Source organism: Sus scrofa, chromosome 1, assembly GCF_054392235.1.
Source record: "Sus scrofa isolate SSC_HxYL_T2T_F1_AM1 chromosome 1, Sscrofa_HxYL_maternal_Yorkshire_Landrace_v2.0, whole genome shotgun sequence".
Lineage (NCBI taxonomy): Eukaryota > Metazoa > Chordata > Mammalia > Artiodactyla > Suidae > Sus > Sus scrofa.
Window position 1 is genome coordinate 90,283,204 of NC_139383.1, and position 21,321 is coordinate 90,304,524.

Genomic DNA, 21,321 nt, shown 5'->3' on the forward strand with positions numbered 1-21,321 from the left:
CTGCACCATCACACCTACATCTACACTCTTTCCCTAAATAATATCTAGGCCCATGGCCTTCAAAAGAATCTATATGTAAGTGATGCCAAACTTACTTCTTCAGCACATGATACCTCTGGGTTCAGACACCTCTTCATAGAGACATCAACAGATGTCACGTTGTTATTACATGATTATTATTGTTCCACCACATCCCTTCCATCAGTAAAGGCACCAAAAACATGCCTTTCAGATCAAACCTGGAGTTATCCTCAGTCTTCTAGCTCCTTCCAAATCCCTATCCTCCAACCCCCCAATCCTACTGCTCCCCTTCCAAGAGGTACCCCACATCCCCCCACAGCTCTGCATCTCCTCTGTCACCCTAGTCAAAACCAACACAGCCTCTGACCATGACTCCTCTAATTAACTTAGCTACCAGCTCCTACTCCTGTCAATATGGCAAGATAAATCTCATCATGACAGCCTGAGGTACCAGGGCATGGACTAGTCCTCCTTGTGCCCCCCGGCCCAGCACGGAGCAGGTAACTCAACACCTCAACACTCACTGAGCCAATGAATGAAGTGTCTACACATTCGGTGGAGGGTAAAAGGAGATGGCAGCCTGGGAAGATCTGAAAGGTCTTCAAACCGAGGCTTGAAATTAAGCTCCACCACTGTCTAACTCCCCAGCAAGTTACTTCATCTCTCTGATCATTATCTTTATCCTTACCCATACGTGACAGTATCACTTACCTCACAGAAGTGCTAGGAGGATCAAGTGACGTAAAAATGAGATCCTCGTTTGAATGGCACCCAACAGACACTAGTGACACCTCCTCCCATTTTATCCCTACACCCATCATTGCAAACCACCAGTCAATTCCAAGAAAATGGCCTTGTGATCATCTTCAATGCAAAGAGAAATGAGAGAATGGTCATGACAGATCATTTAGGACATAATCATTAAGTATCTGGAGGAAAAAAAAAACCACAGTAAAGCAAAACCCCTAAAAGTCTAAAGAAGAATGGCAAATTTCCTTGAACTACTCAAACTGTTTTCTCATTTTCAGTCATTTGATGCAGCTTCCCAGTTAAGGTAACAGATTTAAAGGTACACATCTAGGAGTTCCTGATGTGGCAAAGAGGATTAAGAACCCAACTAGTATCCATGAGGATGTGGGTACTATCACTGGCCCAGATCAGTGGGTCCAGCATTGCCATGAGCTGTGGTGCAGGTCACAGACTTGGCTCAGATCCTGTGTTGCTGTAGCTGTGGCGTAGGCTGGCAGCTGTAGCTCCAATTCGATCCCTAGCCTGGGAACCTCCATATGACTCAGGTGTGGCCCTAAAAGACCAAAAAAGAAAAGGGCATAACAAGAATACCTTCAAGGCAAGAGGTTAAAAAATTTCATTTTTAAAAATAAAATAAAATAAAATAAAAGGTACACATCTAACACTGTTCCTTCATCAAACCCCTAAATCAAAAGATTCTTTAAAAGGAATCAGACCACAAAGATGGGGAGAAGCTGAGACGATCTAAGAGCAACAACATTCTGGAAGTTGGGAGGCTGAGAGGCAACTGATTTAGCAAATCTCAGAGCCAAATAGTAAAGAAGGAGGGGAAAGATGAAAGGTGACTCAAATTCCAACACTGGACCTCAAAGGACATAAGAACTACAGTTCAAAGTTCCTCTAGGTGAAAGCTGTCTGAGAAAGGTTTCCCGAAGTCCCACCACACACACTCCGCACTGCGGGGCAAACACCTGCTCCTCCACCAAGAGGCTTGAGGTTATTCTCTGAAGAAGACAGACAGCTCCTGGACTGAGAGACAATAGGAACGGTTCAGGGTGTGCGTCCCAGAACTGCCACGTGCTGACAAAACTCTCTTCTTGACCAGGCTCTGGTTAGGCTCCTGTGAGCCCTCTTCTCTCCAGGCCACAGCCAGGCCTCTTAGTCAGTCCTGTCTTTGTGCAGCCCACAGAGGCTAGTTTTAGCAAGAATCCTGCTAGGCCGGTTAGAGAAATTCCCTCACCCTCGACATCTTATCAAGCTCCCCATCCCCTTGATGTGTAAGTCTTTAATCTGCCTTCAACAAGAATCCCCTACCCTTGCTGTTTCCACTTAAATTATTTTGCGCCTGCTGCGTTCTGCTCACTGGCTACAAGTCAGTGAGTCTTTGCTGCACGCAAAGTGAAGCCCCATCTCTCTCCCTATCAAAACACTCCTTGTTCTAAAATGAATGTAATGTGTCTGCTAAGGACTACGTTATGTCCCTCCAAGTCATTATATTGTTGAAGCTTAATCTCCCTCATGACTGTATTAGGGGATAGGGCCTCTGAGAGGTCAGATGACATCCTGAGGGTAGGATCCTAACCCAACAGGATTGCTAGCCTTACAAAAAGAGGGTGACACCGCTCTACCTCCAGACACACACCGAGGAAAGGTCATGGGAGGGACAGCAGCACAGCCACCATCTGAAGGTCGGAATCTGACCATGCTGGCCGCTCACCTCAGAGCCAGCCCCAGTACTGTGCGAAGATAAACGTCTCTTGTATAAGTCACCCAGTCTATGGTATTTCATTATGGCAGCTGGAGCAGACTACAGATTCCTATTGCAATAGTCCCCCAAAAAGTCATCTTTGTCATTTCAACAAGTGTCAGAATCATTTCTCTTTAAGAATCTCATAGTAGAAATGAAAATAGAGCTGAGACAAGTTTTCAGAAATCCAAGAATTAAAAAAAAGAGAAAGTTGGGGGAGGGGGTCAAAAAAGAGAAAAGTAGAAGAAAAAAAAGATAAGAAAATGAGACAAGTAAAAAGATTCAGCATCAAAACACTAGGAAAAACAGACATCCTGCCCCCTTCAAAATTGAGAAGGGAGAATGCTTTGAAGTATCCAAAGAAAATTTCACCAGAACTGAGAGGCACGATTTTCTAGAATCTAACCAAAATGCCCATTAAGTCTTCAACACAATAAGTGGAAAAAGACAGACAAAAGACACCATGTCAAATTTCAGAACACCAGAAATAAAGAGAAGACATTGCACATTTCCAGAGAAACGAGAGGAAAAAACATGGGTCACATCCAAACGATCATGAATCGAAATGGCTTCAGCAACACTGAAGGCAGGAATCAATAAAGCAGTGACTTTCCAATTCTGAAGGAAGGAGTCCCTGTTGTGGCTCAGTGGGTTATGAACCCAACTAGCATACATAAAGAAGCAGGTTTGATCCCTGGCCTCGCTCAGTGGGTTAAGGATTTGGTGTTGCTACAAGCTGCAGTGTAGGTTGCAGACACAGCTCTGATCCCACACTGCTGTGGCTGTGGTGTAGGCTGTAGCTACAGCTTGAGTCAACCACTAGCCTGGGAACCTAGATATGCTGCAGGTGCGGCCCTAAAAGGACCGAAAAATTAAAAATTTTTTTAAATAAAATAAAATTCAGAAGGAAAATGATTTCCAACCTCAAACTCAGTACTTAGGCAAATGACTGGTCCAAACTGGAGTAGGATGACTCTTTGGACAAGGCCAGCCGGGCCCAGATTCTGATCAGAATTTATCTGACTGTAATTCTGTGACAGCATAACTTGTACCTAGAGAAACTATCAACACTCACCCTTTCCCTTAAATTAAATACTATTTTCTATTGAGTGTAAGGTTCTCACTAGAATAAAAACTCTTTTAAAATAAGGCTTCACTGGAGTTCCCATCGTGGCATAGCGGGAACGAATCTGACTAGGAACCATGAGGTTGCAGGTTCAATCCCTGGCCCCACTCAGTGGGTTAAGGATCCAGCATTGCTGTGAGCTGTGGTGTAGGTCACAGACACGGCTTGGATCCTGCGTTGCTGTGGCTGTGGTGTAGTAGCTCCGATTTGACCCCTAGCCTGGGAACCTCCATATGTTGCAGGTGTGGCCCTAAAAAGACAAAAAAATAAAATAAGGCTTCATTTAATATTTTTTGGAATCCTAATTATTTATAATAAATTATCCTTTATTAATGAAGTCTGATTTACTGGTTACACAACAGAAAATTCTTATATACATATTACTATTTGTTCCAAGAAAATTATTCTGAAAACCCACACCATCCACATTCATATATATTAAGCATGTCTGCATATGAAAAATACTTAAACAGGTGCTATTGTACTGAAAAAGCATACACACATCAAAGGTTGACAAAGTATACCTTGCAGGAATGCAAAGGAAAAAATGGTAAAAAGCAGTGGGGTTGGCAAAGCAAATTTTAAATTCTTGACATTCCTTAAGTCATTCAGGAAGAGAGACGGAGTGCTCCGCAAGCCCCCACCATCAATTAAAAACTACCTCATCTTTAGTACTGAATCGACAGCTGATATCTTTAAAGTAAGCACTGCAATAATTAATAGAAACCTACAGAAGGCAATCTGAATGCAGCCTTTTTCAGAGGTACTAACTTTTCATTAAAGCTTTATTGAAAAGTGAAAACCTGGAGTTCCCATTGTGGCACAGTGGAACAAATCCAATGAGTATCCATGAGGACACAGGTTCAATTCCTGGCCTCGCTCAGTGGGTTAACATCTGGTGTTGCCATGAGCTGCGGTGTAGGTCACAGACACGGCTTGGATCCCATGTTGCTGTGGCTTCAGTGTAGGCTGGCAGCGACAGCTCCAATTCGACCCCTAGCCTGGGAACTTCCATATGCCAAGGGTGTGGCCCTAAAAAAAAGAAGGAAGGGAGGGAGGAAGGAAGTCGAAAATCCTATCACCAGGAGTCTCCCTGGAGAGCAAACATATTGGAGGCTTAGGATGACAAACACATAGGCACCCGAATTCTGTTTTCTCTGAAACTCCAGCCATGATCCCAATAGTGATCAGAGGCCACGAGCAGAATGTGTAGACACAGACCACAAAATAGGAGCCACCACCTGCTATGTCACCCTTATCTTCAAAGATTACCCTTTTAATTATAATTGTGATATATGACAACGCCTTGTGTTTTATTAGCTAGGGTATTCAAAACTGAGCACTAGCTAAATTTAATTTAGAATTAAGCTGGAAGAGTGGGTACAAAACACCTGAAAGGAAGGAAGAAGCATTAAACAGTAATTTAAAGAATTCTGAGGAATTACAAGACTCCATTCCACAGTCATTCATTTAACCACCTATTATATACCACATACTGCTAGGTGCTGGGGGGGCAGGGGAGGAAGGAAGGGAGGAAGAGAGGGAAGGAGGGAAGAAGGAAAGAAGGAAGGAAGGAAGGAAAGAAAAAGAAAGACATTGTCCGCCTCATGGACCTTCCAATAGGTAAACAATCACTTGGAATAGAGAAGTTAACAAACTGGCAAAAATCCCTGCCCTACAGGATCTTATTCCTACCTGGGGTAAAGGAGTGGCATAAATGCATCAAATTTCCTTTTAGAAAGAGTACTCTTTCATCTGGCCAGGCCCCAGCCCTGTTGATGAAAAGAATGTTATGTGCACCTTTGGCAGACAAGCTTTAAACTGGCATCTTCTCTCACCTGTATCAGTGTATCCTAAAGGCTCCGAGCTTCCCTAGTGTCCAGACACTGAGAAAACTGGGCACCAGAGAACCACTGGCCATGGCTGGTGTGTTTTGTGTGTACCTAGCACAATCTTTTTACAGAGCATTTCAGTTCCATAAGAACTTCTTTGTACACCAAAATTCTCAAAAATATTTCAGCAGGTTTCCCTTTAGTCATTAAATTACCTTTACAAAAAAATTTGTATTACAGTTGATTTTTACAGTGTTGTGCTAATTTCTGCTGTACAGCAAGGTGACCCATACACACACACCCACATTCTTTTTCTCATACAATCTTCCATCATGTTTTATACCAAGAGACTGGACATAGTTCCCTGTGTTGTACAGTAGGACCTCATTGCTTATCCATTCTAAACATAATAGTTTGCATCTACTAACCCCAATTTCCCAGTCCATCCCACTTCCTCCCCCTTGGCAACCACAAGTCTGTTCTCTATATCTGTGAGTCTATTTCTGTTTTGTAGTTGGGTTCATTTATGCCATATTTTATGTTATCTTTTAAAAGAGCTTCCTAGAAAAGATTTCCTAGTTAATCTTATTCAGCTAGTTATAAAGTATGGGAATTATTTAATTGCTATAATACCATATCATGCATCCACTAAACATTCCTATTAAAATTTATTGTGAATATCTTGGTTTTATCAACAATAAACATTCATTAACAATGGGGAGAAAATACCTACCACTAAATCCAAACTCCTGACAAAGATATAAAATAAGAAAACATCTCAAGATACTATCAAAAAATCGAATACTTGGAGTTCCCATCGTGGCTCAGTGGAAATGAATCTGACTAGCATCCATGAGGATGCAAGTTCGATCTCTGGCCTCACTCAGTGGGTTAAAGATCCAGTGTTGCTGTGAGCCATGGTGCAGGTCACAGACGAGGCTCAGATCCCTCACTGCTGTGGGTGTGGTGTAGGCTGGCAGCTGTAGCTCCGATTGGACTCCTAGCATGGGAACCTCCAAATGCTGTAGGTGTGGCCCTAAAAAGACAAAAAGACAAAAGAATAAAATAAAATAAAATAAAATAAAAATTAAATACCTCAATTCAATTAAGAGGTAATTTTGGTATTCACTCATTTATTTTTTCAATGTGTATTTACTGAATACCTACAGTCAATACTGAAAGCTAAAGTTCTATAGGCTTAGAAACTGATAAGAAAATACAGAGCTCTAATTTTTTTTAGTCTAAGACATAAAAAAAGGAGCAAAAGCTAGGCCAGCTATGACACTCCTTCTCATCTTAGTACAAGTAGATCCAGTTGATCACAGCCATGGTCCTAATGAATGACTGTTTTTACAAAGGTTACACTGCACTTCCAAATACAGAAAGTCCAGTGTAGCCACTGATGTTTAAAGCTAAGCCCATTACGCTATGACTCTTAGAAAACAGCCTCAGAACACCAAGACTAACCTTAGCTTAACTTGTATAACTAAGATCCTAATAAACAAGAGGCCAAAAAACGAAAGCAAATATTTTACTAAAAAGTTTATTACTCTGTTATTAACTATTTAAGGTATTTTATATGATGATTTGAAAATTGATACACCCAGGCAAATTACTCCAAATATATATATATACAATCTGAATTATGAGAATTGGTCTGTTGGTCTTTCAAAAGCGGAGTTTGTAAAAGATGATGACTTTTTCATTTTCTCCACCAAAGCACAATGGTAACCTCTCAATAAGTAATAAGGGTAATGAAAAAAAAAATCAAATTCCAAGAAACCAGGAGTTCCTATTGTGGCACAACAGAAACAAATCCAACTAGTATCCATGAAGACTCAGGTTTGATCCCTGGCCTTGCTCAGTGGGTTAAGGATCTGGCATTGCCTTGAGCCATCGTGTAGTTCGCAGACCCAGTTCAGATCTGGGGTTGCTGTGGCTATGGTGTAGGCCAGCAGCTGTAGCTCTGATTCAACCCCTAGCCTGGGAACTTCCATATGCCTCAGGTGCGACCCTTAAAAAATTCTTTTTTTTTTTTTTTTTCAAGAAATAGAATTGGTCTTCAAACCAAAGAAAGGCTTTCTCTCTGGAATGACTCTGCCTGTGTAAAATGGCCCCACTCTGCTCAAACTGAAACATTCTGCAGCTCAAGCTGCAGGTCCTGGTTCAAAGTTACTCAGATTTTTCAGGGACTAAAAGATCTTTGTGCGAGCAAAGCCATGATCTAGGCTGTATACTACCATTAAGTGCAGTGGTCAGAAGCCTGAGTAATCGTTAGGCCTTTGAACACATGTGTGATGATATCTCTGGCATTTGAACTCCCCTAAAATGGCCCAAACTAAAAATCCAGTATTTTTACCCATGAGCAACATGGTCATTTAAAGAGGTGATCCCAAATCCAATCTAATTTGGACCACACGGTTCTCCTGAGGTAGGAACTTGTTAAACCATCAAAATTTCTCAAATGCTACGATCAAGAGGAATAAACTTGGAAAGACATATAAATTAAAAACGAAGGGCAGAAGTTATTGTTCTACTGTAATTTCTATCATTCTTTCATAAACGAGCCAATATGATCTAGAATGTTCAATGAAGTTATGTAGTTTATAAGACTAAGGGTTTGTTTTTTTTTTTTAACTCTACTAACTTGGCTTGTTTGTGCAAATGTATTCACACACGGATCTCACCAAAATTGGAACTGAAGATAAACTGACTTTTCTTCTCACAGCTGGTACAGAGCTCATTCAGCTGATCAAAGGAAACCACAGAATCACAGCCTTTCACAGACCTCACACTAAAACCCTCCAGCACAATATCTCAGTTAATGTTCACGACTCTGGGAGGCAGAGTCTCTGTTTTGAAACTGAGGTTCAGAAGTTCGGGCAAATTGCCCAAATAGAGATGACTAAGAAATAAATATACAGGCAAGATTAGAATACTGTTTGAGCACAGGCGCAAATTCGCTGCACTGCACAGCTTTGCTTCATCAAGCTTCTTGTGTACACCAGTGGTTGATATTTGTCACCAGATTGGAAAAAAACCCAGCTGAGGATATTATGTTGTCCTAACCTAAACAGGTTAATGGCATAAGACATAAATGAAGAAATAAATGAAATAATTAAGTTTAAAAGCTATGTAAAGGTTTTATGAAAACCCTCCTATTGCATCTTTCACAAACATTAACACGTTATTTTATTTTGCTTTTTCAGGGCCGCAACCTTGGCATATACAAGTTCCCAAGCTAGGGGTTGAATCACTGTTGTAGCCACTGGCCTACACCACAGCCACAGCAATGCCAGATCCGAGCCACATCTGCAATCTATACCACAGCTCACGGCAACACCAGATCCTTAACCCACTGAGCGAACACAGGGATCGAACTCGAGTCCTAAGGGATACTAGCTGGATTCGTTTCCTCTGAGCCACTACAGGAACTACAACATGTTGTTTTCTTAAAGTCTTCATTTGGATTAAACTCTTTAACAGGTAGATTATAAGGAAGTACAAACTAGAACTTCTTGGCTGGGTGCTCTGTACTAAAAGGTAAACATGATGATATGTGGAGTTAATTTTGTCTTTCAGTTGATACTGCATTTAAATGACTAGCTGATGTGGGTGAGGTGCAGGCTGGCAGCTGCAACTCTGATTTGACCCATAGCCTGGAAATTTCCATATGCTGTGGGTATGGCCCTAAAAAAAAAGAAAAAAAATTTTTTAAATGACTGGCTGAGAATCAGAGATAATCAAAAGGACTGGAATTTTTTGTTGAAATTTTTCATTTTATTGATTCAGTTACAAAATATTTTTATACTATTTCCTTTCTAAATTGATTATCAATAAAAATAAGAATGTTCAGATATTCTACAAAATGAGAAATGAACTCTCTTTTGGAATGTCTTTTCAAATTTACTTAACCCCACTTTACAACGGCTTTGATGGCAGTATCACAAACTATTTGTAAAAATTCAACTTTTCTCCCTTTTGAAAGCAATCAAGTATTCCTTGAGCTTTCAGTAGCACATCCATGTACCCATCTGGATCTGTGCCCCTATGTTCTTCTTTCCCATCTATTACTGAGGCAACTGATTCTTCCTCATGCCACCAATCCCTCTACTCCTCACCAGATCCTACCCCCTTGGCCCTTTGGCTCAGCAGCCTCTCCCCCAGCACCACTGGACGACCCCTCTCTTTTCACCCTCTCCTGAACCCACTCCTATCAGACTTGGCTCCCAGTCCTTCAGGATTACCATGCCCTCCTCCAACACTGCTACATCACATGATCAGCGTTCTCGACTCCTGTGACAGAGCTGATCACCTCCTCCTGGAAGGGTGTCCTTCACAGACCTCAAGGTACCTGGCTCCTCTGATCTGCTCCCTGTAGTTCCTCAACTCCTGTGGCTGGAGTCTCCGTATCTCTTCACAGCAGAAACTCTTGGGGGAAATGATCCTTGAGCCTTTTCTCTATCTCCTCTCATCCGCTTGCATGTCCTGTCTAGTTCTAAGGCTCTAAGCATGACCCTGACCTGCCCACATCTCCTACCCAGCTGACTCCTTTCCCCTCCTCCTCTCCCATGAACTCTGGACGCCTGGAGCCCACAGCCCACGTCACTATTTAGGGGAGCAACAGTATCTCCACCAGATCTCTAAATGACCTCCTGGCCCCCCTTTCAAACATACCCACTCTGGTCCTCCTCTTCCCATTAAGGACAGTCTCATCCTTGCCTGTGCCAAAACCTGTGAAGTTACAGGCACCACTCCTCTTCCTCCCCTGTTCTACCTCCCATCCTTTGCAAATCCTGTGGCTCTTTCCTGGGATTCCACCCAGAATCTGAAGAGGTTCAAATGTGCAGCCAATGCTACCTAAGCCCTCGTCCACATCACCTCTCCCTGGGGTTCCTGCGCCACCTCCTGCCAGGTCCCCCTTCGTCCTCCTCTGCCTTCAGAGTTGGTGCTCAGTACCTCAGCCAAGCTAACCCTTTCAAAACTTAAGCTCAACACTCTCCGCATGCCCTCCATCCACTTACAGAAACGCCTGACCCTCTCTGTGGCCCATGAGACCCTTCACAAATGCCCTCCCAAGCCCCAACCCCTCTGATGTCATCCCATCTACTCTCCCTCTCACTCTACCTGATCTGTGCCTTGAACATACCAGGTATGTGTTCATTTCAGGTCTCGGGTATTTACTGATGCAATCCCTTTGCCTGCAAGATACACAGTTTTCTCTGTACCTTCCTGAGGACTTTGCTCCACTGTCCTCTTCTCAGGCAGGCTTCCTTCCTTGATCATCTTATTTTGGGGGGCCACCATGCAGCATGAATAAATTCCCAGGCCATGGATCAAATCCTTGCCACAACAACGACCTGAGCTGTTGCAGTTTCAACACCGGATCCTTAACCCACCATGCCACAAGGGAACTCCTTGATCACCCACCCAAAACCAGCACACCTTCACAGTCTCCCCTGCTTTGTTCCCTACAATACTTAATATGTTTATTATATATTTTAGTTATTTAGAATATAAGCTTCCTCAGTCAAGGGACTTTATTCACTACTATGAATCTGGGAGCCCAGAACAATGCTGATTACAAAAGAGTATGTTAAACTGACATTTTATAGTCCTGCTAATTGTAAAATAGCTGGTGTTACTGCAGTAAGATGAGAAACCAAAAACAAAGAAACTTGACACTTTAGTGGGCCCACTCCAGTGCCATCAGAGCAGACACAAACTTTCCATCAGGCTTTCTGAGGAATTGAAAATAGCTTACTGAGATCCACATGTACCTCAGGGCCCTCGAGATGGGAGCCTCAGCTCTTTTTCCGCAGCTCCTCTGGATTCCTTAGGGAACGCACCTCATGGGATAGGTCTCTGAACGATGTGCGGATCCATTCATGTTACTCAGCCTCAGACCTCTTCTCAAATGTCCTTGGTTAAAGGTAAGCGCTGATGTCACGTGTCTTGTGTTACTCAATATAAAGCAGACAGGAATGCAAGGAGAAGCTGGTAAGCGTCGCCATGAGCCCAGCATTCCTACTCCACAGGACGTGGGACTACAAAGCACGTGACACCACTGAGCTCATTACTGACTGAGCTTGGGGCCCTGCCTGAACATTCTTAATAACCACAGAGTCCGACAGGAAGCAGCTTTTCAACAGGGCATAAATTCTGCTTTTAAGGTTCAATTAAAGTCACAGAATAAATATGTCCTCAGACACTTGAGTTTTTTAAAAAAAGCAAGTGAGACAGAATCATAATTTTTTTTCCTGAAATTAATCCTCAACAGAGTGTCCTAGGATTAATAGGCAGAAGCCTTAGAGTCAACCATATATTGTTCAATAGTATTTTCTAACAGTGATTTCACTAGTTTTGGAAGGACAAACTGAAAAACATTTACGGACTTCAGGAACAATTATTTTATCTCAACTACCAACCACAGTAGGGCACACAATCATTAGTGCATGAAAGTGTTACGTCTCTGACAAATCCATTCTGAAACAGCTCCTACTGAAAGTATGGAGTGATTCGCTTCATTTCATGTCTTCTCACTTTTATAATTGGAGGAACTACACTTACCTTAAATATTAACTATCTGAAGGAGTCATAGGATGATGAGGCGCTTAAGTATTTTAACCTATCTTCCTACAAAACCTAATCTCAACGTAACACGTAACAGCACACAATCACGGAGTGAGTCTGAAGGGGGCTCTGAATCATGAAGTGACCTGATTACAGATGCATTCTACATTTACTGAATTCCTACTACATGTCAGACACAGCACCAGAAAAAACAGTATTTCTCATCCTACTCAAAAAAAAGAAAAAAAGGAAGCGTATTTTTCTTAAAAAAAAAAAAAAAAGAAGAAGAACACGTAGAAACCTTAAAAATTACAAAGTTCTCTCCCATTGTCATTAAAATAATTCAAACTGATTATTTTGGATGGGGTGGCAGGAAGAATAACTAAAGTGATAATATCCCAGATACCCAAATGCCAGAGGCGGGGGGTGGTGAAACAGAGTGGTCAGAAAATCAGTGCCCTAACACTGTCCCTGGGTGCTATGAAGTTAGTCCACATAACCTTCTCTTTCCTCATTTCCTCATCTAAAAACACTAACTCATGTCTCCAAAATAGGCAAAAATCAAGACACAGCAGCGATCTTAATTCCTCAAGCTGAAGATCAAGGTACACAAGCTACACAAATCTTACCTGTCAGTAAGTAACTTGGGGGGGGGGGGGGGACCAAAGCCGGTATTTTCTTGCTTGTAAACAAGTCTACCTTTGCTTGACTGATTAACTGCCTAGGGCTAATATGCTTTTTAAAATACTAATGTGGAAAGACAAAAAAAAAAAAAAAAAAAGGAGTTCCCGTCGTGGCGCAGTGGTTAACGAATCCGACTAGGAACCATGAGGTTGCGGGTTCGGTCCCTGCCCTTGCTCAGTGGGTTGACGATCCGGCGTTGCCGTGAGCTGTGGTGTAGGTTGCAGACGCAGCTCAGATCCAGCGTTGCTGTGGCTCTGGAGTAGGCCGGCGGCTACAGCTCCAGTTCGACCCCTGGCCTGGGAACATCCATGTGCCGCGGAAGCGGCCCAAGAGATGGCAGAAAGACAAAAATAAATAAATAAATAAATAAAAAATAAAATACTAATGTGGAAATCTCAAACTGATGATATTCACGATATTCACATTGCTTCTTCTGGATCCCTCCTCTTTGTCCTCTCCCACCTACAAATATCTTCGTTCTCCCCTGGCGCGGTGTTCCTCATAAATAAGAGACCAAAGTAAAATACGCTTATGTGGGAGCATTAAGACAGGATGACTCTGCCTGCCCGACTTGAAGTCAACCCAGGGAGACTTCAACTTCAGAGAGAGAACAATTTAAGTTGAATTGTGAAGGTCCAAGGATTTCAGCAAATAGAAAATTAGGGAGGGATATTCTAGACAAATGAAAGAGCAAAAGGAGAAACTCAAAAACATGAAACTGAAACTGGAGGGTATATTGAGAAAGAGAAGAAAAAAGAGTCTTGGGGGAGTACCCATTGTGGCTCAGTGGCAACAGAGCTGACTAGCATCCATGAGGACGAAGGTTCAATCCCTGGCCTCGATCAGTGGGTTAAGGATCCAGCATTGCTGTGAGCTATAGGTCATAGATGCAGCTCGGATGCCAAGTTGCTGTGGCTATAGGCCAGCTGTAAGCCGGCAGCTGCAGCTCCGATTTGACCCCTAGTCTGGAAACTTCCATGTGCCACAGGTGCAACCCTAAAAAGACCAAAAAGAAAAAAGAAAAAGAGGCTGGAAAGGCAGATCCATGCCAAAGTATAAAGGGACTTAACTCTTAATTCTTTATTCTGCTGGCAACACAGAGCTATCTAATCAGATCTACATATTAGAAAGATCACTGTGTTCTAGTAGAAGAGACTGTATGTAACAATCCAACATAATGAGGGGGAAAAAACCATCAAAATTAGGGCAGTACCAGAGAGAATGACTAGATGGGATAGAAATCAGAGAGCAGTAAATAATTAGTGAGTGTGTGAACAAACCACCAAACAGGGAACAGGGTTATTAGCACTGACTGGATGTTTCAAACAAAATTAAAAGAAAACGGACTGTTACAATCGATTGGACTGTAAATACCCTCCAATCAGATACATTCATTGCTTGCCATCCAATTTAGCATTTCACACAAATATGCTGGATAAACAAAATTAAAGAAATAGAGCAACATAACAGACTCTCAAAATATGGGTAAAAACACAGTTTTATCAAATGGTTGGCAAAGTTTAGGTAAGAGTTTTTTTTTTTAAAAGGTAGATTTTGATTTAAAAAGTATAAACAGCCAAATAAATCAAACACTGTAACTGGGATTTCTCTGAATGGAAAAATCTAACCAGATTTTTTTAAATTGAGGTACAGATGATTTACAATGTTGCATCAATTTCTGCCATACAGCAAAGTGATGCAGCTATACATACATGTACATGGTTTTTCACATTCTTTTCTATGACGATTTACCTCAGGATATTGAACATAGTTCCCTGTGCTATATAGTAGGACCTTTTTGTTTATTCATCTTATGTGTAATAGTTGGCATCTGCTAACCCTCAACTCCCAGTCCATCCTTTCTACCTGGATTTTTTATTTAGAGCAAGTCTTGAGATAAACACAATTTATATGTTACTATGATCCCTTATAAAAATTATTGTATAGGAAGGAGTTCTGCTGTGGCACAATGCAGATTAAGGATCCACACCACAGCTGCAGCTCAGATTTGATCTCTGGCCTGGGAACGTCCATATACGGTGGGTACAAAAAAAAAAAAAAAAAAAAGGTATTTTATAAAACTTGAGAATGGATTTGTTGAGGCACTTAAGTTAATCAAATAGTTAACTTTTCAGAAAAAAAGCAGAGAACCAATCACTCTAAAATGTAAAATAGTAACTATATGACCCAAAGATTTGTACATCTTCCCAGATCATAAAACATGACATCTCAAGGAAATGCTATTTATAGGGTTAAAGGGCTTCAGTTTTCCTAAACAGAGTTAAAAATAAGCAGCTGTTTTGTTTTTGAATTAGCTCTCACAGTGAAAACCCTCCCCGGCACTGCATTTTGGGCACCCTGCCTTTACTCCAGCATAGCCATGAATGGTTTCCTTTAAAGCTGCAGCTTTCCACCTACACCAGAATTCAATCTAGAGTTTTTACAGTATCAACTTTATTTGCAAAGTTCCCAGTTTTAAGGTCAACTGAGTCCAAAAGCTTTAAGTCCTGAGTAGTTCATGTACTCAGTTACTATTTTTCTAATCTCAGGCATCTTGTGGACATAATTACACAGTAATTATTCAAGAATTAAAATTCAACTCAGCTACAATTTAGCCTCATTTCACAAGAACTGCCATCCTGGGATAGAATCTGCTGCAACAACTGAGTCCTCCTCATGAGGAAAGCATTTCTTCTCTCCCTGATTCCACCCTGCTTTTTTCCCCTTCTGTTTAGTTGCTCACATAAAGTTAAAAAATTCTTACAGGTCCTATTCAATACTGTCTGAAGATGCACTTTATATTCAAGTTGTTATCAGTGATAAAATGGGTTTTTTTTTAAATAACAACAACAACAACAAATATACTATTTTTAAAGGCTTATATAACCAATACCAGGGCCCTGCCCTCTCCCCTCAGCCCCTCCTGCCCAGCTACTCTCGGGACCTGCCACCCAGCTGTCATCCTGGGTACACACTGGGGTCCTTTCACATCCACCTTCATACTTAATGACCAGCTGAATGCACACCCACAAAAGTAAATTCTAGACTGAAAGCCACTTTTCTTCTGGATTGTTTTTTTTTTTTTTTTTAGGGCCACACTCACAGCACATGGAGGTTCCCAGGCTAAGGGTCGAATCAGAGCTACAGCTGCCAGCCTACACCACAGCCACAGCAACCTGGGATCCGAGCCATGTCTGCGACCTACACCACAGCTCACGGCAACACCGGATCCTTAACTGAGTGTTGGCCAGGGATCAAACCTGCATCCTCATGGATACTAGTCAGGTTTGTTTCTGCTGTGCCATAACGAGAACTCCCTCTTCTAGATTTTAAAGGTGTAGCATCAGCATCCACAACCATCTGCCTTCCAGAGTCCCGGTATCTCACTCCCTTCTCTTTTCTCTGCCCTGAGCCGCAAGCCTTAAGGACCCCATCTTCAGGGCAGGAGGACCCAGGGGTGTGCGGTGCTCGGATTCACTGTGCCACATGCTCCGAGAGCTCAATGAGGCTGGGGAGCACAAGTCACACAAGGCTGAGGAAACTTTGGTATGATTTCTTTAAAAGGCTTCCCCTGCTTTTTGTTCTCTTTCTGAAATGATTTGACCTTGCCCCTCTGAGTTTGCTCACTTTCTCCCCTTTGCCATCATGCATTTCTTTACCTCTTTCCTCCATCTTCTGGGAACTGGCCCCCACTCCATTTTCTAACCCTCCTATGGAAATTTTTGTTTCTACAATCACATTTCTGATTCCCCTCATTGTCTCTGTTTCCTTCTTGATGCTTTTTTCTACTGTTTTTGTTCTCTTTCGTAGAAAGGCTTTCCTCAACACATATGTTCTCCATTCGCATTGAGCAGGTACAAAGCCAACCAGAAGCTCTAGAGCGCAACCTTCTCCTGGTCGGTGGTCTTCAGTCTAAGGGAGCCGGGCAGCACTCAAGCTTCCTGAGGGCAGATCCCAATACCTGTATCTGCTCATCTTACTCTGCTCAAGATCCATTTTCCAGAGAATAAGGCCTCTGCTCTCTGTCAAGACAGCTGTGCAACTGGAGGCCTAACCTCTCCACATGGAGCCTTTCAGCCAAACCCACCATTTTCCACCCTGAGTCTTCACTTTCACCTTCTGTACCAAAGACAGCTCCAAACCCTAAGCCTTTTGGAGATTCTTCAGTTTGATTTTATCTCCTTGTGTTGGGTTGTTTTCTCTGCAAGAACTCTGAATAGATTCCTCTACTTACTTAAGTCTGGTAATATTCCTTCATCCAAATTTGCTGAAATCCCTCATCTACTACTGCCTTCTTCTAAGCTCTTTGCCCTTATAGATTTATACCTCTTTTATTCCTGTGCTATCGTTTTAATGAAATCTCAGGAGAGAAAGAAGAGATAAACATATGCAAATAAGAAATTCATGTATAACAAGAAAAAATACTTTTACAGAATAAATTCACTGTTAATTATTTTCATCATTGCATCAGGAATGCGTAACAACACCTATTAATCTGACACTTTCACAACATTTGAATATTTTGGTTTTTGCTTTTTAGGGTTGGCCCAATGGCATATGGAAGTTCCCAGGCTAGGGGTCAAATCAGAGATGTAGCTGCCGGCCTACACCACAGCCACAGTAACACCAGATCCAAGTGTTGTCTGCGACCTACACCACAGCTCACAGGAACACCCTCCTTAACCCACTGAGCTAGGTCAGGGATCGAACCCGAGTCCTCATGGATACCAGTCAGATTCATTATCGCCAAGCCACAACACATTTGAACTTACACACCTGAAATTTAATCACTTAAAAAAAAAAAAAAGCCCCAACACTTTACTAATAAATTACTCATTATTTAAGAGTTTTTTAACTTAATTTTTTTAAGTCTGCTATTACATGCATTTCAGGTAAGAGAATTATGGTCTCACCGACTTGTCATCTTACTAACTTTTATTATAATATTAGGATGTTGTTCTCTAAGGGGAAAGAGGCTTAATCCCAGGTGATATCTTTTATAGTTTAAAATCATGAAAAGAAAGTAAGTTTCTCAGAAATGTTAACAGAAATACTCAAATATATACATGAAAAAGCACAATAAAGAAAAAATATAAGTTCACAATATCAGTAGGACCATCACTCTTGCTCATCCTTCTCCCATATACTATTTCCCCCCACCTATGGCAGCAATCCCACAAAAGGCCTAAAACTTCTGTATTTCTGCTTTATTTCAACATTCTCCAATGCTACAGTCTAAAGTTCAATAGCTGGATAAAAACAGATATAGACAGATTCAGGAAACTTCAAAGAAGCTCTACCACTTTGAATAAGCTTGAGAGAAAACACTTGTTATTTTTTGACATAATGACAAAAACACATGTTTGGGAATCTTAATTTCTCTGGCACAAATTCTTTTTTAACTCTGTAAAAATAATGATATCCTATTGTACAGCACAGGGAACTATAACCAATCTCTTGGGGTACACATGATAGAAGATAATATGAGAAAAAGAACGTAAATATTCATTTGACTGAGTCACTACGCTGCACAGCAGAAATTGACACAACACTGTAAATCAATTATACTTTAATAAAAATAAAATGAAAAAACAAAGTATCAAAAATGAGAAAAAAAATTTTGATACACATAGGGAATGCTTTTTTGGTTTCTTATTTTACATGGAAAGATTTTGTAATCGCGTGTTTCAGAATTATCTGCTGTTTTCCAAAAGGTTAAAAATAAAAATTCTGGAAAAAAAAAAAAAAAAGACAGGAGTTCCCATCATGGTGCATCAGAAACAAATCTGACTATGATCCATGAGGACACAGGTTCAACCCCTGGCCTCGCTCAGTGGGTTAAGGAACCAGAGTTGCCTCGACCTGCGGTGTAGGTCACAGACGGGGCTCGGACCTGGTGTTGCTGTGGCTGTGGTTCAGGCCAGCAGCTGCAGCTCTGATTCGACCCCTAGCCTAGGAACCTCCACATGCCATGTGTGCAGCCCTAAAAAAGCAAAAAATAAAAATTCTGCTCAATTGGGAAAAAAAAATTAAACGGTCCAATCTACTTCTAGAGAAGACTCTAATCTTAGCCTGTTAACAAGATACTGAAAACCCATGTCATCAACCAGGGTACCCCAATATTATCAAGAAAGCAAAATCATTTAAAATGTGCAGGATTGGATCAATCCATGAAATGAATTCATTTTAAGCCAAAATGTAAAAACTCAGAACCAAATAGCAACAGTGACTGGTGGACCAGCTCTTCAGCAGTATTAAACTGTTCCTTCCATAGGAACAGGTTACTGTGTTCATTCCAAATGCGAAAACAAAGGCAGAGAAAAGTTAAGTGACTCATCCATGGCCATATAACACTGAGCACTAGGACAAGGCTCCTTTGTTCTGCCGTTTGCTTTCCAGTAGGCTGTGCCAACCCTTCAACTTGCTTTCAAAAACTCTGTTTCTATCAGGGCCCACTGGTGGAAATATATTATGCTGCAAGAAAACGCTGGATTTTAATATATATTACTTAGCATTCCATTTTTGTCCCCCCAAAAGGGATTCTAACACACACTGCATTACTGATTAAGGCCATTTCAGAAACAGCACAGACTTTGGCTCAAGATAAATCTTTTTAAATGCTCAACCCAAATGCTTCTCCTTTACCAGTATTCAAACAAATCCCAACAAAAGAGCAACGTGAAAAATACTTTTCCATTCTTACATCAGCTGAAAAATCAGTTTCCTTATTGAAGTACTTTTTACTAATGGAATAAAATCAGGAGGAAATGATTTTTTATCAGATTCTTTTTATTATCAATTAAATGCCAAAGTTTTTTAACACCTGGTAGAGCATATCTTATTACATTTTAAACATATACTGTAATTTTCATAATTTTCAGAAACTTAATCAGATTTTACAACAATTACAATTTTATCCCAGCCTTAAGAGGATCATAAACATTATGAATATTAAGTGCATTCAAAAATATTAAGTGCATTCAAAAAATGAAATCTCACCTAGAAAAATTCACAACTTAGCAACGGATCAAAATAAGAAATTCAACAGGACTTCAAAAATTTTGCTAATTATTATTTACAATTATTCTTTACAATTAAAAATCTAGCTACTGGAATTCGTGTAGTGACCCAGCCGGTTAAGAACCCAACCTGTATCCATGAGGTTGCAGGTTCAACTCCTGGCCTCATTAAGTGGGTTAAGGATCCAGCGTTGCTGCAAGCTGCAGTGTAGATCACAGATGCAGCTTAGATCTGGTGTTGCTGTGGCTGTGGTGTAGGCCTGCAGATGAAGCTCCAATTTGATCCCTAGCCTGGGAACTTCCATATACTACAGGTGCAGCCCTAAAAGGAAAAAAAAAAAAAAACTAGCTATTATGCTACTGTAGGGGAAAAACACATCTAGTAATTAAAAACGTCATGACAGCAATATAATTACACCTGTACTTTATTTATAATTTACTCATAACCACAAAAAAATTCCAGAAACTTATACATTAGTAATAAACTCCTATAAAAATTAACGTGAACAAGTCTTCAATCTAATAATCCAAAAAATGCAAATTAAAATGAGATATCACTGTTGCCTACAGAATTAGGGGGAAAAAAAGCTTTACTATAATAACCAATGCTAATGAAGTTACGGTGGAACTTACATCTTCAAGCACTGTGAAAAATACAAAGTGGTACTACACTTCTGAAAAGCAATATGGTTATATTCACATATTAAGAGACTTAAGAATGCTTAGACTTTTTGATCTAGTATTCTCATTTCTAGGCATCTATATACTTCAGAAAATAACGAGAAGTTTAGCTATAAAGATATTTTCAGAAGGAAAATACCAAAAAAAAGAAGGAAAAAAAGGAAGAGAAAAAGAGGACAAAGAAAAATCTCTGAAATAAGCTATTATAAAGGGCAATTAACTAAATTATAGTACTGTGTAATCCAGCATTTGAGGAGTAAACAACCACTGGTTTGAATATTCAATATGAGCTACTCTGTAAAACCGTGACATAGTGATTTATAAGGGAGAAAGCCTCCTAAATCTGTTATTGTGAGGAGTAAACAAAATACTATGTACTGCAATGACTCTATGCACTTTTTTTCACATGCTAACACGTTTAGAACAAAGATGCATTTAGCAAACAATGGTGTGTTATTTTTTCTTGTTCAGCGGTACATAAAACAGGTGTGCAATTTAGAACTGATGGTTATTAGAACAGAAGCTAGATTCAGTGAAACCTGGCAGTGGACTGAAGAGGCCTGCACAAATCTGAAGGGCACAGCGCACGTTGAGAGTGGCGACCTGAATGGGTCATGGATGGCAAGCAGGCCCGCAGATCCAGGCAGCTTCCCTCAGCTGCATCTCTTACAACAGAGGAGTCCTCATCCTTGTTTCTAGCTAAAGCACACACTGCATATGAAGGTGTACCAATACTGCCTTCATGTGTTTTGTTCGTTTCAGCGCATGGCAAATGCTTATTTCTCTAGGCAACTACTTCCTCTCACCTCCTTCCTCCAAGTCCTTCTCAAGCCAGAACTCCAGGCTGAGCCAACTCTCAAGCCTTTGGCTCAGATGGCTTCCTCTGAC

At 40.9% G+C, this 21,321-nt stretch overlaps 1 protein-coding gene across 28 annotated transcripts in view; it reads right to left on the reverse strand.

Moving 5' to 3' along the window:
* The window catches only part of MYO6 (myosin VI), a 143,107-nt gene that overhangs the window by 92,718 nt on the left and 29,068 nt on the right, over positions 1-21,321 (reverse strand). For 5 of the 28 annotated variants that reach the window (XM_085009671.1, XM_085009643.1, XM_085009632.1 and 2 more), the window contains exon 1: positions 11,257-11,399. The gene's annotated coding sequence lies outside the window, so the exon portion shown is untranslated. 28 annotated transcript variants of the gene reach the window in all.